The following is a 22552-nucleotide window of genomic DNA, read 5'->3' on the forward strand; positions in this document are numbered from 1 at the left end:
GTACGATATCAGCATTTTTCCAGTCTTCTGGTATTTTTTCTTCTTTGAGTGAGCAACTTATTATATCATATATTTTGTCTATTAGTTCTTTACATTTTTTTAATATCCAGTTTGCGATTCCATCAAGGCCGTAAGATTTCCTGACATCAAGGTTCATTACTTGGTCCATTAATTCTTTTCGTGACACTATTATTTCAAAGAATTACAAAGGATTACAAAGGAACAACATGCCGGCAGAAAACCTTTTGGTTCATAAGTAGGTCGGATGCGAATATTATATATATATATATATATATATATATATATATATATATGTATATATATATATATATATATATAACGTAGAAACCACTGTTGGAGTAGAAAAGACTGGAAACGGGGAATCTATATATTTCGATTGCAAACTGCAATCCTCTTCAGTAGATACAAATAAGAGAGAGGGCGTACTGTTTTAAGTAGCGCCCTTAACAAAAGAAAGGGGAACATGGGAAGATATCTCTACCCTATTCTCACTCCGTATGTGAGGTCAGGAGGCAAATGAGCTTTCACTAGGTTGGAGATGAAGAGTCCGGACATTATGTCCGGGGACCATTGGCCCTTTGAAATATTCATGTTGGGCTGAAATTCAATGATCGTAGATTCTACCATTTTTCTCCTGAACTCACATCTGGATTTATAAATAAGCTCAGCTCTGTCCCAATCTAAACAATGTTTAAATTGCTTAACATGTTGGAACACAGCTGAGCTATCTTGTGCATATCTAATGGAACGTTTATGTTCAATCATCCTGGTGTTCAAATCCCTTCCAGTCTGTCCGATGTAAACTAAGTCACAACCTTTACACGGAATCGAATAAACCCCTTGGCTCTGTTCTTCTTTTAACCTTTTATGGACATTTACCACCTTTTTATTAATGGTGTTAGGGTAATAATTAATCAAATTTAATTTGTCTTTGGGAAGAAACTTGGTCGAGGGAATGAAAGATTCAGAAAAGGGAACGATTAAAGAGCTCTTACCCAATGAAAAATTAGAGGAAGTGGGGGTGGTGTTGAAAAAATTGGATCTCGCTCGGCTGAGGGCTTTGACCAAGAACCAATCCGGGTAAGCTAAATTACTAAGTTGAGATTTTATAATGTTAAATTCTCCTTCAAGAAACTGGGGGCTGCAAATTCTAAGGGCTCGAAGGAATAAACCTGAAGCGACGCTACTTTTTACTTTGTCTGGGTGACTGCTGAAAAAATGAAGATAACTACCAGAATGGGTTTCTTTTCTATAGACGGTAAAAGCAAGCTTGTCTCCGTCACGAACAATAAGAACATCTAAAAAGGGTAGCTTACCTTGTTCTTCCCATTCAACTTTAAACTTAATGTTCGAGGCTAAGGAATTTAAATTAGCAAAGAAGTTATCGAATGAGCCCCAATTTTCATCCCAAAGAGTGAAAATGTCATCTACGTATCTAAACCAAACCATGTCTACGGGTTTAATGGTGGGCAGAAGAACAGACTCAAAGTATTCCATGTACAGATTGGCCAGTACAGGAGAGAGATTTGAACCCATGCTACAACCAAATTTTTGTCTGAAAAAAAGAATTCTGGAAGGAAAAAACATTTGATGTTACACACAGGCGAATAAGCGCAATGATTTTTGAAACGGGAAGTGGGAATTTGTCCTGAAATGGTTGTAGCTTAGTTTTCCAGGAAGGATAGAACGTCATCAATACAGACATGAGTGAAAAGAGAAATTACATCCAGGCTAAGCATTTTCCTACTAGAAAAATTCACTTTTTTTATTTTTGTGATGAAATCCTCTGAGTGTTTTAAATGAGAATCGGAGAAAGTACCAACAAACGGTGATAAAAGGTTTGCTAACCATTTAGACAGCTTGCTGGTACAAGATCCCCGGTTGGAGATGATAGGTCTGAGGGGAATATCAGATTTATGCAATTTTGGAAGGCCATAGAAATAAGGCAACTTAGGATTAATCACTTTGAGTTTCAGTACCTCTTCGTCTTTAGTGATGTTACGAACTTCTTTGTTGAAAATGGCAGACATGTTTTTAAGTGGATTTTTAATAAGTTGCTCATATGTATCCGTGTCATTTAGAAGGGCCATGGCTTTATCTACATAACTGTCATGGTCAAGAATAACGATTTTACTACCCTTGTCTGCCTTTGTAATAATAATGTTATCCAAGCTCCTAATTGCCTCCAAACTATTTTGATACCTAATGGGAAGTCCATTTCTTTTATCAAAACAATCTGCAATGCCTTGCAAAAAGAGCCCCTTTTAAACATAATAAATTTTTGTCATAGTTGTTATTAGCTAGGAATTTATTATCAAAACCTACGAGAAAGTCCATTAGCATGATGCTTCTCTGGTTTGAGGGCAAAATTCAAACCAAGGCCTAAGACTTCTAGTTGTGATTTTGTGAAAACAACACTAGAAAGATTAACAACATTGTCTAAAATGGCATACTTTGACCATAACACTGTTATTACATAAACAATTGGGGTACAGCTTTCCGTCCTACATTAGTGATTTCCTTGTGGAACGGATTCAACTGACGTCCCTGGACATAGAGGATGCACATCTACGTTCACGCACGGCTTCTAGGAATCTTTTGTTCCTTTGCCCTCATGAAGGAGTATTCCGGTTCCTTCAAAAATGTGCCCACCAACAAGCCAATGACATAAGTGAACATCATAAAGGTATTTTGAACAAAAAACTTATTAGGCTTTGTAATAACAGTGTATGGTCAAAGTATGCCATTTTAGACAATGTTGTTAATCTTTCTAGTGTTGTTTTCACAAAATCACAACTAGAAGTCTTAAGGCCTTGGTTTGAATTTTGCCCTCAAACCAGAGAAGCATCATGCTATGGACTTTCTCGTAGGTTTTGATAAATTCCTAGCTAATAACAACTATGACAAAAATTTATTATGTTTAAAAGGGGCTCTTTTGCAAGGCATTGCAGATTGTTTTGATAAAAGAAATGGACTTCCCATTAGGTATCAAAATAGTTTGGAGGCAATTAGGAGCTTGGATAACATTATTATTACAAAGGCAGACAAGGGTAGTAAAATCGTTATTCTTGACCATGACAGTTATGTAGATAAAGCCATGGCCCTTCTAAATGACACGGATACATATGAGCAACTTATTAAAAATCCACTTAAAAACATGTCTGCCATTTTCAACAAAGAAGTTCGTAACATCACTAAAGACGAAGAGGTACTGAAACTCAAAGTGATTAATCCTAAGTTGCCTTATTTCTATGGCCTTCCAAAATTGCATAAATCTGATATTCCCCTCAGACCTATCATCTCCAACCGGGGATCTTGTACCAGCAAGCTGTCTAAATGGTTAGCAAACCTTTTATCACCGTTTGTTGGTACTTTCTCCGATTCTCATTTAAAACACTCAGAGGATTTCATCACAAAAATAAAAAAAGTGAATTTTTCTAGTAGGAAAATGCTTAGCCTGGATGTAATTTCTCTTTTCACTCATGTCTGTATTGATGACGTTCTATCCTTCCTGGAAACTAAGCTACAACCATTTCAGGACAAATTCCCACTTCCCGTTTCAAAAATCATTGCGCTTATTCGCCTGTGTGTCACATCAAATGTTTTTTCCTTCCAGAATTCTTTTTTCAGACAAAAATTTGGTTGTAGCATGGGTTCAAATCTCTCTCCTGTACTGGCCAATCTGTACATGGAATACTTTGAGTCTGTTCTTCTGCCCACCATTAAACCCGTAGACATGGTTTGGTTTAGATACGTAGATGACATTTTCACTCTTTGGGATGAAAATTGGGGCTCATTCGATAACTTCTTTGCTAATTTAAATTCCTTAGCCTCGAACATTAAGTTTAAAGTTGAATGGGAAGAACAAGGTAAGCTACCCTTTTTAGATGTTCTTATTGTTCGTGACGGAGACAAGCTTGCTTTTACCGTCTATAGAAAAGAAACCCATTCTGGTAGTTATCTTCATTTTTTCAGCAGTCACCCAGACAAAGTAAAAAGTAGCGTCGCTTCAGGTTTATTCCTTCGAGCCCTTAGAATTTGCAGCCCCCAGTTTCTTGAAGGAGAATTTAACATTATAAAATCTCAACTTAGTAATTTAGCTTACCCGGATTGGTTCTTGGTCAAAGCCCTCAGCCGAGCGAGATCCAATTTTTTTCAACACCACCCCCACTTCCTCTAATTTTTCATTGGGTAAGAGCTCTTTAATCGTTCCCTTTTCTGAATCTTTCATTCCCTCGACCAAGTTTCTTCCCAAAGACAAATTAAATTTGATTAATTATTACCCTAACACCATTAATAAAAAAGGTGTAAATGTCCATCAAAGGTTAAAAGAAGAACAGAGCCAAGGGGTTTATTCGATTCCGTGTAAAGGTTGTTGACTTAGTTTACATCGGACAGACGGAAGGGATTTGAACACCAGGATGATTGAACATAAACGTTCCATTAGATATGCACAAGATAGCTCAGCTGTGTTCCAACATGTTAAGCAATTTAAACATTGTTTAGATTGGGACAGAGCTGAGCTTATTTATAAATCCAGATGTGAGTTCAGGAGAAAAATGGTAGAATCTACGATCATTGAATTTCAGCCCAACATGAATATTTCAAAGGGCCAATGGTCCCCGGACATAATGTCCGGACTCTTCATCTCCAACCTAGTGAAAGCTCATTTGCCTCCTGACCTCACATACGGAGTGAGAATAGGGTAGAGATATCTTCCCATGTTCCCCTTTCTTTTGTTAAGGGCGCTACTTAAACAGTACGCCCTCTCTCTTATTTGTATCTACTGAAGAGGATTGCAGTTTTCAATCGAAATATATAGATTCCCCGTTTCCAGTCTTTTCTACTCCAACAGTGGTTTCTACGTTATTGACAAATGTGTGATTACATTTTTCACCTGTAATATATATAGTATATATGAATAAATAATCAAATAAAATCATAATTACAACAACATAATTAAAAATGAATATATAGGTATATTTAGATAATAAACAAACAGAAAAATAGTAAACAATGATAAATTGACACATAAATAATAAATGAAAATCAAGCAAATAATAAAAAAAACAGACACATAATAGCAAACAAATAAACAAGTAAAATAAAATAAATGGCAAGCATTACAGCATCTTGCTTATGCGTTTATCTAAACGAATCTTAAGCTTCGAACTGAACTACATTGCACTGCCTCTGCAGGAAGTTTGTTCCATTCATTAAATATACGGTTGGATAAGTTGTTTCTACCTACTTTCAAATTAAATCTATTTCCTGACAGTTTTGAGAACCATTATTTCTTGTCGGATTCTCATTCACTGTGAAAATTTTGTTCCTTTTGAATGTCAATTGTCTTTAGAATCTTAATCCATTAAACTCCGATGACAAGTTTCTTATCATTTGGTCAAATAAAACAAAAAAATCATAAAACACCAAAATGTTTGATCAAACACCAGAAAAATATGACGTCAGTCCTCGCGCGAAGCGAGGACTGACGTCATATTTTTCTGTTTTTTTGATCAAACATTTTGGTGTTTTATGATTTTTTTGTTTTATTTGACCAAATGTCAAGAAACTTGTCATCGGAGTTTAATGGGTTAAAGACTTGTATGGAGTCACCTCTGAGCTGTGTCTGTGGGGGGGGGGGGGGGAGGGATTTAATTTCTCGACCTTCATCCCGGCGGGAAGTGAAAACCGACTTGAAGTGTTTGTTCATTGACTTCAGCCATTCTTATACTGTATATTCTGTGTATTCCATATTCCCTTGGCGTAGTTTTCACTATTTCCTGTTTGTCTTTTAATTTACCGTTGACATATCCTATAGAATCGTTTTGGTTTATCCTTATATCTTTCTATTATGTCTTTTTCATAGTTTCTTTTTTCCTCCCTGCGTTTTCTTTTTTTACATAATCCGTCCTTTGATTGATATATGTTTGCCAGTTTCTAGGTTTTTTGTCTTTAACCCATCTATTCCAAGCTATCTCTCGCTTCGCTGTGTACACACACACACACACACACACACACACACACACACACACACACACACACACACACACACACACACACACACACAGACACACACCACACACACACAACACACATATATAGATATATATATATATAACCCAATTGTCGCAACACTTCGATCCGGGTTTTCATGATTAGTAGCCGTCTGCTACCATCATGCCACGAAGTGCGTACTTATGGATCGAAACTAGATACAATCAGTAACTGGGAGGGGGAGGGGGACATCGACTGAAACATACAGCCTGTAATGCCTGTTTTTAATGTTCGCTACCAGCTAGGCATAGTAGTTGTGGAACGAGGCTTTCCATTCACTTTGTCGTTGTAACTGGAACTTGTGATTTTTTCTATAATATAGATAAAATCACCAGTTCCAGTAATATCTTTCAAATAATCAAATCCCAACAGTCGCGTGGCTTCGATCCCGAGACCTCATTATCTGCAGAGCGGATAATGGGAATGAAATCAAATACAATCAGTTTATGCTCTCCTTCCCAGTATATTGATAAGCTTCGTGGGAAACTTCGAAGATTTCCAAAATTTCGACACATACTTTATTGTATGTTAATTACTGGGCAGTGATTTCTGATCATACTGCCTCCAAATATTTAATCTTCTGAACGTTTGCTTTAGGCATTGCGTTTTTTTTTATTATTATTATTATAGATCGTGGCGTGATATATTTAATCTTCAGATGTGACTTTATTGCTCACGTTGGTATGTAAGTCTTTGCGACAAAGTTGGTGTCATGTAGCCTGGTGTGCCCTTCATTACAAACTTCAGGTCTTGTTTAACCCATTAAACTCCGATGACAAGATTCTTGTCATTTGGTCAAATAAAACAAAAAATCATAAACACCAAAATGTTTGATCAAACACCAGAAAAATATGACGTCAGTCCTCGCTTCGCTCGCGAGCGAAGCTGGCTCATATTTTTCTGGTGTTTGATCAAACATTTTGGTGTTTTATGATTTTTTGTTTTATTTGACCAAATGACAAGAATCTTGTCATCGGAGTTTAATGGGTTAAGTGAGTGCTAATACGGCGTAACTTTGTTTCATCTTGTCTCTTTAGTCTATTTGTTTGCCATGACAAGTGCTGATTTTTTCTTATTTCTGTAATAAATAATCAACCACTACGAGCGTGTGTTACAATTTTTTTTTTCAACTCATAATGATCATAGTGTAGATTACTCGTAACTGCGTGCATTGGCGTGTACCTATCTGTATACCCGTATACCTCCTAACTGTAGGATGCATCGAAAGAGGGCGATATATCGCCCATACACGGTCAATTTAATTGTCAATTCAGAGTATTGACAATGAAATTGCGCAATATAATTGATCGTGTATGGGCCGCTTTAGGTGTCTTATCCTTTACTTTCCAATTACCATACTCATCTTCAAATCCCCCCCCCCCCCCCCCACCCCCCCCCCCCCCCCCCCTTCTCTCTCTTTCTGTGTGCTCTGGGCATTTAAATAAAAAGTTACTTCTGCCTGCATATTTTGCCAACGCTAGAGGAAAGAAGGAAAAGCGGTGATATAATGACGATATTTAGAGCGAACGTAAGCTACAGAGGTCTTCTTAGTGTCGGATCACAGGTATACTGGATGAAGCTGAATGAAAAAGACTTGAAAATATATATATATATATATATATATATATGTATATATATATAATATATACACATATATATATATATATATATATATATATATATATATGTATATATATATATATGTTTGTGTCAATTGACATTTTGGAAATAAACTCATCTGCTGGGATTCGAACCCTCGCCTGAGCGGCTTGCGTCCTACAAGACGAGGATGGCGTGATGGTACGATCTTCGTCTTGTAAGACGCAAGCCGCTCAGGCGAGGGTTCGAATCCCAGCAGATGAGTTTATTTCCATATACATACACACACACACACGCACACACACACACACACACACACACACACACACACACACACACACACACACACACACACACACACACACACACACACATATATAATATATATATATATATATATATATATAATATATATATACATACATATACATATATATTCAACAAAAACCCACTGTGTTGGATAAGAAGAAATGAAATAAAATGAATTCCATATATTTCGATCACGTGACTGTGATCCTCTTCAGTGGAATACAGAAAGGTAGAGCAAATGGCATGTCTTATATACAATAAAAATAAGGGACAAGGGTAGGACTCAGGTAGCATCTAGTACTTTGCGGGGCAGGTCACCCGCCTTCACCAACGATGGTAACAATTTGTTGACTGCCCAGGTGGTAATGCAGTCAGGTGACCACTGTCCATATGACATATTAAAATTTGGAAATTTGTTAATCAGGGATGATTCTATTATTTTTCTTTTAAAACTGCATTTTGAATTAAAGATAATCTTTGCCTCATTCCAATCCATATGATGGCCTTCCTTGTCTACATGTTGGAAGACAGCTGAATTATGTTGTGCGTATTTAATTGAATTTTTATGTTCTTTCATCCTAGTGTATAAATCTCTACCTGTTTGTCCCCAATATACATTGTTACAATCAGAGCAAGGTCTTTGATGTACATTGACTATTTTCTTAAACAAATTATTGGGATAACTAAAAACAATTTTAATATCTTCCTGTGGAAGAAATTGAGAAATGTCATTTAAGGACCTATTATAAGGCAATTTAATACAGTTTTTGTCCCAACTGTAAGTTCTTACTGGAATGGGAAGTGGATCCAAAATAACTAGTTTTTGGCTTTACTTAGGGCTCTATTTAGAAACCAATCAGGATACCCTATTCTTTTTAATTGATTCCTGATGGTTGTTATCTCCATTTCCAAATAATGTGGACTACATAATCTAAGTGCCCTCAGGAAAAGACCTGAGGCAACACTATATTTAATTTTATCAGGATGGTGACTGAAAAAGTGCACATAACTGCCCGTATGTGTGGCTTTCTGTACACTGTGAAGGACAATTGGTCCTGATGCCGTATCAATAGGATATCTAAAAATGGTAGTCTATTATCCACCTCCCATTCAACTTTGAATTTAATATTAGTGGCTAAGTTGTTTATTTGTTCAAAGAAAGCATCAAAAGATCCCCATTCGTCATCCCAAATCGCAAAGATATCGTCCACATACCTATACCAAAACATTCCTTGTGGCTTAATGTCTTGTAAAAACACTGTCTCGAAATACTCCATATATAGGTTAGCTAACACTGGGGAGAGATTAGATCCCATTGAACATCCGAACTGCTGTTCTTCTTATCCAACACAGTGGGTTTTTGTTGAATCTTTACGAATGTGTTACGACATTACTTTATAGATATATATATATATATATATTTCTTAGTGGAAGAATCACTTCCTGGAGTAATTTGAAAGAATAAATGGTACAATCAAATAGCATTAGAGAAGGTATGGTTTGATTTAATCAACGGAAGCACAGAGACGGTACTCTGCGTGCATACTTTAATTCTAGTCCTGTACATTACAATAAGACAGACACACACACACACACACACACACACACACACACACACACACACACACACACACACACACACACACACACACACACACACACACACACACACAGATCCGAGGTGAAAGGTGAATACACACACACACACACACACGCACGCACACGCGCACACACACACACACACACACACACACACACACACACACACACACACACACACACACACACACACACACACACACACACACACACACAGATATCTATATATATATATATATATATATATATATATATATATATATATATATATATATATATATATATATATATATATATATATATATATATATATATATATATATATGTGTGTGTGTGTGTGTGTGTGTGTGTGTGTGTGTGTGTGTGTGTGTGTGTGTGTGTGTGTGAGTGTGTGTGTGTGTGTGTGTGTGTGTGTGTGTGCAATCGAGTACTAAGGGAATAGTTGCTAAGTATGCAATATTGTGCTTCATGTGACAACCGACACGCATGTGCCAGTTGTACATTGCGTCATAACGACTGCTACTGGCTAAGTACTGTCATACGTTTTCGTATACACTAGTGCCAGCAAGAACTCTCACGCAAGGCCAGGTACAGCAAAGGGGCCTAGATCTTCCATTAGAAATATATATATATATATATATATATATCTATATTGAACGGTGAGTACGTAACTAGAAACGTCAATATTGTTGTTATTATCAGTATTGTCATTCTTCTTCTTTTTTATTATTATTATTGTTGTTTTTATTGTCATTATCATTTCTATTATCATCATTATCAATAACATCATTATTATTACTATTATTATTATTATTATTTTTATTGTCATTACTTTTTATTGTTATTTTATTATTATTACTTATCATTATTATTATTATTATTATTATTATTATTATTATTATTATTATTATTATTATTATTATTATTATTATTATTATTATTATTATTATTATTATTTTATTATTATTATTATTATCATCATTATTATTATCATCATTATTATTATCATCATTTTTATTTTTATTATTATTATTATTATTATTATTATTATTATTATTATTATTATTATTATTATTATTATTATTATTATTATTATTTATTATTATTATTATTATTATCATTATCATCATTTGACTATTATCATTATTACTATTATTATTATTATCATTATTGTCATCATTATGTAATTAAGAAAATATGAACTTTTTTTTTAGGTTAATAGTTACCAACTAGATATATGGGTGGGGGAAGAATAAGCAAATATATGTCAGAAATTTATTCTATTGCTCTAACGTTTGCTGTCTCCATAGGCTACTTCTGAACATTTAGATTTTTTTCTTCTATGCACTACTACAAGGGCCACCAAACTTTTTTTTTTCATTAACCGAGAGAATGACGATCGCAAGGAGCCGCATAACCTCTTATGTTCAGTATAATATCGTGTATACACATCTAGATTCTAGAAAAATGATAATTAAAAGGAGAATTTGGCATGTACAGTGCGGCAGCGGGCCTGATGAACTGAGTTCGACGTGCGTCCGATGCGTTTCGCGGGTTTTAGCTTGGTGATCCCTGCTCTACAACATAGGCGATGACCGTTGTAACTGACTGGACGGATCGACACCTCGGTCAGATCACCCTCAACTGGGCGGAGAACATTTGTCGTCTGTCGTGGAGCGGGGCAGGTGTAGAGCCTATGCTCTCTCAATAGAACCACATTGATTGCAACGTTAGAGCATTGAATTAGTTACTAACCCATCTTCGCTTATTCTTCCCCGACTCACTTTAATTTTCTGTTTAACCTCTCTCTCTCTCTCTCTCTCTCTCTCTCTCTCTCTCTCTCTCTCTCTCTCTCTCTCTCTCTCTCTCTCTCTCTCTCTCTATATATATATATATATATATATATATAGAGAGAGAGAGAGAGAGAGAGAGACGTACAAAGAAAAGAAAAGAGAAGTAAAGCAAAAGGTAAAGGAGGCAAAGAGGAGAGCAGATGTGAAATGGGGTAGGAGTATGACAGAAAATTTTGAAAGTAATAAAAAGATGTTTTGGAAAGAAATTAAGAGAGGAAGAGGAGGCGAATCAAGTAGGGAAGAAAAGGTAAAAGGTACAGATGGAGAGATGATAATGGAAGAGATGGCAGTAAGGGGAAGATGGGCAGAATATTTTAGGGAGTTGCTAAATGTGAAGGAGGATAGGGAAGGAAAGATAGCTGCAGTGGGAAATGCGAAGAAAATGAGAGTGATGAGTGAGGAGAATGGAGGAGAAATAAGGAAGGATGAGGTAAAGGCAGTTGTAAAGATGATGAAAGCAGGTAAGGCACCTGGTCTGGATGGAGGCCATGCAGAATGTCTGAAAAAGGGAGGTTCAGTGATGGTGGACTGGTTGGTGAGGTTATTTAATGTTTGCTGGAGAGAGGGTAGAGTACCGGAGGACTGGAGAAGTGCCTGTATAGTTCCTCTTTACAAGGGAAAAGGGGACAAGTGTGAATGTAGTAGTTTCAGAGGGATTAGCCTGTTAAGTGTAGTAGGGAAGGCTTATGGGAGGATCTTAATTGAGAGGATTAGGAGAGGAACAGAAGGAGTAATTGGTGAGGAACAGTGTGGATTTAGGACAGGTAGAGGTTGTGTAGATCAGATCTTTGTGGTAAGACAGATATGTGAGAAAGCTATAGGAAAGGGGAAGGATGTTTTTTGGGCTTTTATGGCTCTGGAAAAGGCTTATGATAGGGTAGACAGAAAGGCACTGTGGGAGGTTATGCAGATTTATGGGATAGGAGGAAAGCTTTTGGGAGCTGTCAAGAGTTTTTATGAGAGTAGTAGAGCATGTGTCAGGATTAGAAATGGAGAGAGTGAGTGGTTTAAAGTAAAGGTGGGACTTCGTCAAGGATGCGTTATGTCGCCCTGGCTGTTCAACTTATACATGGATGGGGTGGTGCGAGAGGTGAATGCTAGGGTAGTGGGTCAGGGATTGGAGATGGTTAAAGAAAATGGAGAAAAGTGGGAGGTGAGCCAGCTGTTGTTTGCGGACGACACTGCGCTTGTGGCAGGGTCAGAGGAGGGATTGAGGAAGCTGGGGGGCAGAGTTTGGGAGAGTATGTGATAGAAGAAAGCTAAAGATAAATGTGGGTAAAAGTAAGGTGATGAGATGTACAAGGGGTGAAAGTGGCAGTAGTCTGGAAGTGAAACATTAAGGGAGAGCGACTGGAGGAAGTGGATAGTTTTTAGATACTTGGGTGCAAGTGTAGCAGGAAAAGGTGGAGTGAAGGTGGAGGTAGAATGTAGATTGAGAGAAGCGAGTAAATGTCTTGGTGGTTTTAAAGAGTGTAATGAGGAATAGACATTTTGGGAATGGATGCGAAGAGGAGACTGTATGAAGGAGTTGATTGTGCCAACAGCACTGTATGGGGCAGAAACGTGGAACATAAGAGATGAAGAGAGAAGGAGTTTGAATGTGTTTGAGATGAGGTGTCTGAGAAGTATGGTGGGGTTACTAGGCTGGATAGTGTGAGAAATGAGGAGGTGAGGAGGAGAACAGGGGTGAAAAGGATTTGGGAGATAGGGTTGATGAAAGAATATTAGGATGTTTTGGACACATGGAAAGAAATGAGTGAAGAAAGACTAGTAAAAGAGGTATGGAAGGCAGATGTGGAGGAAGTGAACATGAGGTGGACGTTCCTAGGATGAGGTGGATGGATGGGGTGACGAGGGGGATTTGGGGAAGGAGGGGACATGTCTGTTGAGGAAGGAAGGGAGAAGGACGGAAGACAGAGGTGAGTGTGAGAATGGTTGTATATGGATGAATGTTGTGACTGCAATGAGGAGGACCATGGGCGGGGGGAGGGGGGGGGGGGTTGTAGTATGTGGTGAGTAAATTTTGACGGCTGCGCAGCCCGAAAGGATTATCATCCTCTCCCCGTCCCAATCTCCTGCCTTATATGCAAAGGGGGGACGGAGACCAGAGGGGGGCAGTCGCCGATTAAATGAAAAAAAGCGCCTTGCTCCCTTGCTGTGGATGTCGCTGTGTCTTGCGATTGCGACACTGCTTCTGACCCAGGGCGGTCGGGCAGCGGTGCTGTGATCGACCCGTCATCCAGGAGGTGCTCAGATGAGAGGGAGGGTGGGATCGGGTTGTGTGAGTGGTATTTAGGGTATGAAATGGGTGGGAGTGTTTTTTAATGCCTTTCTTTATTTTTTTTCGCCCTTTTTTGGCTACCCCTCCCTTGGTGAAGGGCGGGGGAAGGGACGGAAGAACAATAAAGCCTTGGTATATGTATATGTATGTAATATATATATATAATATATATATAAGTATATATATATATATAAATATATATCACATATAAACATTTTTTTTTGAATGATCGTGGAGAAAGAAGAAACGCGGAAATAGTAGTAGGAGGAATTATATTGTTTTATTCTATTTATTTATTTTATCAATCTTTTTGGTAGGAGAATTTATTGTTGACGCTTTCGACCTCACTAGTGTTTTTTTTTATCAAAGCTATATGTTTTGGCCCAAATCCACTATCTAAAACTCATAGGTTCGATCAGTACGCACATTTGCGTAATTCATCAGATCTGATTTTTCCAAACACAAAAACATTGATATTCAGCAACAGAAATTAGCCAGCTTTGATGTAACATCGTCATAACACGCGGATCGTTGCCAGTAGAAGACCCCATTAATACCCGTGAAACAAAATAGTGAATAACTTAAGTAAAATGATGATTTGGGCTTTAAACCCATGTCAGACTACATAAGAACTCATTTCTCTTATGCGTAGAGGTTTTTGGAGCATATTACGCTTATAATGTTGTTGAAATATTCTCAGCATTCTGGGTCTAAGCAATGGGGGTATGGCCCCGATTTCATGACAGTGATTAAAGCAAACTTATATAGTATGGATATGTTAGGATAAGAAAAATTAACACATATCAATAATGGTATAGGAGATATGTGGATGGGTGGATGGCCATTATAGTAGTAATACCTAAAGAGACAAATACCGACTAAGTTTAAAAAGGATTAAGCAGCATAAAAAAAAATATATACAATTTTTACAGTTGAAATTCGAATATGGATAAACAAATTACCTTTTCTAGATACCATCATACACGAGAAAAGGGAAAAATATGTCAAATTCTCAGTATATACGAAAAACCCAACCCAAATAAATAAGACCATATAGGACTGTTTAATTCATCAGGTCATAGTTGAGGGGAATTAAAATAAGGTGCAGTTATAGTTTTCTTTTTATAAGAAGAGTTTTTAAGAATTTGTTTGATGAATTACCTGACAGAAGAATTGGAACATATGAAAACATTCATTAAAACAAACTTAACCCATTAAACAAACTCCGATGACAAGATTGCTTGTCATTTGGTGAAATAGAACAAAAAATCATAATAACACCAAAATGTTTGTATCAACACAACCCAGAAAAAATATTATAACGTCAGACGTCAGGTCCTCGCTTTCGCTTTGGCGCGAAGCGGAGGAACTTGACGTCATAATTTTTTCTGGTGTTTGATCAAAACATTTTTTGGTGTTTTATGATTTTTTGTTTTATTTCACCAAAAATGACAAGAATCTTTGTCATCCGGAGAGTTTAATGGGTTGAATATCAATAAAAATATCTAAAACAAAGAAAGCGAAGTTGATAAGTGATCAAACAAGAAAAATGGAAATAAAGATTTGATCAAAACTGCATTCAATTAAATACATGGTTATATGTGATGACTTTAGGCGTTATCCCAGTCAAAACTGGATGGTTAAAATTGTTCGTGTGGTTGAATATACCGCTCTAGATATGATTTTCCCTCTTCTAACGTATTTCTTGGGTCGATTAATTTCGTGTTTTTAAGTGTTTTGGCAGTCTGACCAACATTTAAAACTGATAAACTGATTTCCAAGGTATTTTGTTACACACACCCTTTATCACTTATCGACGGATTTATTTATGAGCAATTGTCCTTACAGTGTTCTTATTGTTAAAAACTACATTAATGTAATAAACCTGGGATACCCTTGCAAGTTCTCTTGGTAAAGGTAAAACTAACATGTTTTTCTTATAAAATGGTTGATTGGAAATGGGGTTGTAAAAAAGTTAGTTTGGTACAATTGTAAGGGGTTTCAAGAACATGTGTAGGGTATAGCAGCTTACTACCAATATCGTAAATACATTTGATTTCATTCATCGATATACTCTGGGCTGAAGATTACATAAAAACCCAACGGGAACATCGAAGAAAAAAAATAAAAAAAAAAAAAAAAAAAACACCATAATTTATATGCCCATCCAGGGTCGTGAGGAATAATTAGGGTATATATGAAAAAAACATTTGTTGGTTTGCGATATACACCAAACTTCAACTCACTTTCACGTTGAGTAGATATTACAACCAAGGAAAGGCAAAACCCCTTCATTATCTATCTCCACCACGAACTTAAATGAACTAAGTTGTTAAGACAGGAAATCACATTAACTTGAAGTGGGCCACAAAACATAGGATGCCATCTTAGTACCGTAGCCATATGATGTTGGAGTTGAATTATTTTATTTATTATTCTAGTTTAAAAAAAAAAACTCTGTGAGTGTGTATAAATATATAGATATATATATTTATATATATATATATTTATATATATATATACATATATATATATAAATATATATATATATATATCTACACAGTGTATGTATATATGTAAATAAAGATACACACACACACACACACACTCACACACACACTCTCATGGCGCTGTGGTTAGAGCTTGGCCTTGCACTTACGGAGGTCCGGGTTGACTCTCGCCCGGGGCTGAAATAATATCAGTATCGCAGGCGTGAGGGGTGTTCTCCAACTTCTCCGTGGGCGGTGAGGGGGGGGGAAGGTTGGGTGGTGTGGTGTGTGTGCATTAACCCATAGATCGGAACCTACAGCTCTGAGCTCTCTTCCAGGGAGGAAATAGCTGTCGATCACGAGTCTAACACGTGATCCAAAGACACAAGTGACATACACACACGCACACACACACACATAAACACACATACGTCATATTTTCTGGTGTTTGATCACATATTTTGGTGTTTTTATGATTTTTTGTTTTATTTGACCAAATGACAAGAATCTTGTCATCGGAAAGTTTAATGGGTTAAAACATGGGATGTGGAAATAGTTTCCAACTAACGGGCTAAGAATTGTTACCAAGCATTTCGAAATTTTATACGAAACTGAACCTATTGAAGAAAACAGATTGGTCTTACCGGGTAATTCCCCCCCCCTTTATGGCTTATATGTCTTAATTTAAACCATCCCTATAAGGCCAAGGGAGGATGATAGGAATTTTTTTGAAGAGTTTAGTGTTTCTACTTAATTCTCTTATCTTTTTATTGAAAGGACTATTCACTAATTCAGTTGGATTTTTTACAAGTTGGACGTAAGTCATTTTGATCCTTCAGTAGTTCATCCATTTTGTTTAGATAATCCTTTTTGTTCACTATTACTACAGCATTCATTTTTATTAGTTTTATTGATTTAAATCATTGTCCTTTTTGAGGAGCGTTAGCACCAATTGTAAATGTTCAGGACAACTGGGAGGTACCTGATTAGCTAAAAACACCATTTTAAAATACCTTTACATATATTAAACATCTTCTATAGGAAGATCTTTATCACAATTTAAATTACAAAAAGCTTTACAAATATTAATGATATTATATGGATTTGAATTGCTGGTAAAGCTGCAGCCCAAATCCTGACACTGGCTAGACCAGCGTTTCTCAAGAACATTTTTACCTTGCGTAACCTTTAAAATAAAATTGATATGTCTCAAGGAACCTTATGCGGAAAAAAACACATATTACCATCATCCTTCTCATTTTATTTTCATCGTTTAATAATAGGTTAGAATAGGATGATGGTCTATTTTACATTATTACAATAACCAAGAATAAGTCGTGCGTGTTTGATTATATTATGTATATGAAATTAAATAAAAAAATATAAAGTGCAGTAGGCTTATCTCACTTGTTTTTGCGGAACCTTTAGGGACCTTTTGCGGAACCCTGGTTGAGAAACGCTGCTGTTGGCTAATCCTTGGTGATGCCTTGTCTGACAAGTTTACCACGCCTAATCTTGTTTAGTATGTTTGGTCCTGGCACTGTTATTGATGAGGGCTAGTATTTTCCATGTTTAATTTCCTTGAGTGAGGGTCTCACACCCCATTCTCATTTTTCCATAACAACAGTCTAAAAGCACTTCCTTGACATCAGATGTTACACAACACTAGAATTTATGCCAACTACCGTATTTTCCGACTTAAAAATCCGCATTCGGGTTATAAGGCGCACCCATGCACTTCGTTATCTCAGTACACAGATAACGAAGTGCATGGCGGGTGCGCATTTTTAAACCCGAATGGCGCATTTTAAGTACACAGATAGCGCTCCACCGACGTATAACGCGCCAGCTCGATCGGATTTGATTTTGTCTATAACGCAGTTTTACCTCGGTATTTATTTCTTGTGGAACGAGGTTACTTGGAGGAAGTATTTTTTCATTGGCTAGAGGCCACCGCTGGGAAATCTGTTGATTTGTCACTATATTAAGTGTTCAGTTTTTGGCATCAATCACGACACAATGAAGATAAAAGTCGGACACCTACATGTACCGGTATATGACTCATGTTGTGCGTTGGTCCCTTATTACTTTGTAGCTTACATAGTTTGTAGGAAATATGATCTAAAAAAAGTTTACCTGATAAGTAAAAATATACAGAAAAAAATTTTTCGGGATTTTTACAGAAAATGTTCATTTTATATCTTGAGGAAATAATTTCGTCTTTACCATTTTCTATTGCATACTGAAACAAACTACAGGACTGTTCGTTTTAGCTTTGAACCATGCAAGGACAGTGGTGTGAAATAGGACTGTCTCTCATAGAGGTAACGTTTAGTTAATTAAACTCCCGAAAGAGGGTGTTGTGAGTCAGGTGGTTGACCACGCAAGTTTAGTTTATGAACGGCCGCAACTGTATTTGTACCTGACCTAAAGTGACAGCAACAAAGCCAACATAAAAATTCAAACTTAGGATGCTGTGATCATGCGGCAAATATCTATGAATATTTGATATTGTTTCCATGGGGTTTAGGCCTATCTAAAACATGAAAAAATAAGATTTGATAGATACCTACCTCTACCAAATATTTATATACCGGTAGGCCCATGCTGTCGTATTCTTTCCATGTCACCATGGCTGTTCTTCTTGTTATAACGGATACGTCACGGAGAAGTGTCGCCTCCCCGACCTTTGTGACGGCTAACATCGTCACGTTGTTGTGAAAAAATTTACACACACAGCCGCTAGAATTTTTATCGTAGGCCGTAGTTAATGCGCACCACCGGATAAAAGCGCAACCCCCCTTTTTTTGGCCCTTCCAACGGGAAAAAAAAGTCGCGCACTATACGCCGGAAAATACGGTAATATATTTGAATCCTGAAGGCTTCTTTAACTTCTAATTTGGCAATGTAGATTCGTTTCTTAAGAATGATGCGCTGGAAATCATCATAATGGGACGAATAGACATCTTCACAAGTCGTTGAGGCAAACACTGACTTGGATAACGGAAGCTGCCTAGTGTAGGCCTTTTGGTCTCATTGCAGTCTCCTTCATTCTTATGCTTCTTATAAAACAATTGCTCTTTCATGCAGTTTTGTAGTAAACAGTAGTCGTAGTCGCAGCTTGTGTGGCTTTAACCAAGGACCAGGAAAAGTCGATTGTACACAAGGAGCAAGTCCAGGTGTATAAGTGAAGTTCTGGAAGAATCGTGTGAATATCCATAATGCAATAAAAACAATAAATAACGTGTGTTCACAAATGAGAGAGTAACAACGAGGAAAAATAAATGAACCAAAGCAGAACGCTTTCGTTTAGTTACATTTTCAGTGCTAATACAAAGAAGGAGTTATAAAAGAAGAAAGGACACGCGTACAGAATATATGGCTGAAAGAGGACAATGGTGAAGAAGGATGTCGGGAGAGGTAGTGGAAAAGATACACGTGGTATAACTGCCAGTCATGGTAACCGACAAGCACGGGTGGGCATAAGTGCTTACAACAGGGATTTACCGTTTATTTTTATTTAATTTATTTATTATTCTTTGGCAAAAATAACTTTCTAATTCGTACAAAACCTTGATGGTGGCTAACATTTATTCCTCTTACTAGAAATTTTGTTCAGACTGCATGACAATTATATATATTTCTGTTATATTATTGTAATATGTGATGGACTTTAAAAATTTAATAATTTCTATCAAGTAAATTGATAATTCCGTTCAATTAGTGAAGAAAGGGATGTGTGTACAAAAAATAAAAATTACCTTGGAAATAATGTAATCAGTTTTATGTTGGTCTGACTGCTCTAAAACACTCAAAACACGAATTAATCGGCACAAGGAATACGTTAGAGAGGGAAACCCAATCAAGCGGTGTATATCAATCCAACATAAAGAGTTTTAACCATCCAAGTGGCTGGCATAATACGCTTAAGTCATCGCATATAACAATAACACCACATAAAGTTATTTTAAATTGGAATGCAGTTTGATTAAATCTTGCTAAGGAAATAAATGTTAACCTCCATCAAGGTTTTGTACAAATTAGATGTAGTTATGTTTGCCAAAGAAATTTCAAAGCTTGTTTGAATTGTAACTGTTACCAGTTGTGAGAAATTGTCCCGTGCTTGTTGGTTACTAGGCGTCGACAGTAAAGCCAAGTGTACTTTTTTCCACTACCTCTCCGAATTCCTTCTTCGCCATGTCTCATGCAGTCATTTATAGTGTATGTTCTTTCTTTACTTTTATAATTCCTTCTTTGGATTAGCGCTGACAGATGTAATTATACGAAAGCCTTCTTGCTTCGTTATTTAATTTTTCCTGGTGGTTACTATTGCATTATGTGAACACTCGGTTTCTTAGAGTTTTATTGCATATACATATACATATATATATATCTATATATATATATATATTATATATTTATCATATTTATATATATATATATATATATATATATATATATACTATATATTATATATATATCTATACATATATGCTGAGATATTGGGACAATTATGAGAAAGGGTGGAAGGGGGAAAAACACGGGGTTTTGATTCGATTATTGAGTTAATTCCTGTCCGGTTTTGCTTTACAGTAGCTTCTTCCAAAAGGAATGCGGATTGCGACTTGCTAGGGAAGATCACCCGTTCGCCACTTTGCATCGGTTTCTGTGGTGAGGGGAAGAATGTCTGTAAGAAAAGTGAACGATAGTTGCTGTATAAAAGGGGGCTTGTTGCCACCGGGGCGATATTTTTTTTTTTGTTTTTTTTTTTTTTATGTTAGTTTCGCCAAACAAACAACCACCGCGATGGCGTTTAATTAAATTAACAAAGACCGGCGAGCCGCTTGGTACTTCGCGAGGGAGAGCGTAGGAGGGACGTAAAGAGGTCAGGTCGATCATGGTGGGAACGCCGGATAGATTCGGAGGGTATGCGATAGGGGGGTGAATGATGTGAATGTGCATTGTACTCTGATAGAGAAGTCCTCGGTAAGGAAGAAAACGTCAGAATAAATCCCTAAACGAAGTTCCCTGTCTGTTTATCTCACCACCCCCATCCACTCCATATATATTATTATCATTATCGTGGGCCCTGAGTCGCACGAATAACATACTGCCAACTTCGACCAGGAGTACCAATTGCTCTGAAGAAAGATACTGTTAAAGCGAGGGACGAGTCAGGGAATAAACTTCAATATATTTATATATATATATATTTATCTAATATAACTATTTAGTTAGTATATACATATATATAAATCATATATATATATATTGTATACATATATTTATATAATTACATATATTTATTATAAAACAACATACATATATATATATATATACATAGTATATATATTTTTTTTCAACCAATTATAACTTTTAATTCTATACCATCGTATCTATTTGAATCTTAATTCGCTAATGGACAGCGATCTGGCTCCTTACCATTCCCACTGGTGCGATTAGGTGTACTGTAAAAAAAATGGGGGTCTATATGGGTGAGCAGTTAGCAACCAACCCCAATCTACGGTAATCAAGTTTAGGATTTAACGAAGGTTAGTACACTTTTAGATCGTCTGTGGTACGAGTGGTTAATGGCGAGGTGCTGTGGACTCTCTTGAGTCTATAGGCGTTGGTTCGAATCCTCTGCGCCGACGGTCATGGATTGTTTGATTGATGTCGCCTGTAACCTCTAGACGAATTAGATTTCAAATAGTTACGATGGCGAGCCGTAGAGGGGGATTCGATCTAGTCCTTACCATTACATCACCTGGTGCGATTAGAGGTTGTACTGGTAAAAATTGGGGGGTTTATGAGGTGGCAGTTAGGCAACTTCCCCAATCTCGGTTATCAGTTTGATTAAGAGTTAGTACACTTTTAGATCGTCTGTGGGTCGCTAAGTGGTTAAAGGCTGGGGCTGTGGGACTCTCTTGAGTCTATAGGCGGTGGTTCGAATCCCTCTGCGCGGACGGTCATGGAATTGGTATGATTGATGTCGCTGTCCACTCTAGCGAATTATTGACAAATAGATACGATGGCGAAGCAGCGTGAGGGGGATTCGATCTAGTCCTTACCATTCCCACTGGTTGCTCGATTAGGTGTACCTGTAAAAAATGGGGGTTATAGGGGTGTGGCAGTTTAAGCAACCTCAACCAATCTCGGGTAATCAGTTAGATTTCACGAGTTAGTACCACTTTTAGATCGTCTGTGGTCGGACGTGGTTTAAAGGCGGGTGGCTGTGGACTCTCTGGAGTCTATAGGCGGTGGTTCGAATCCTCTGCCGCGTCGGTCATGGATTGTAATGATTGATGTTCGATTTGTCCACAGAGCGAATTTATTCAAATATA

This window comes from Oratosquilla oratoria, chromosome 12 (assembly GCF_046742065.1).
Source record: "Oratosquilla oratoria isolate Oo_2021 chromosome 12, ASM4674206v1, whole genome shotgun sequence".
In the NCBI taxonomy this organism is placed as follows: Eukaryota; Metazoa; Arthropoda; class Malacostraca; order Stomatopoda; family Squillidae; genus Oratosquilla; species Oratosquilla oratoria.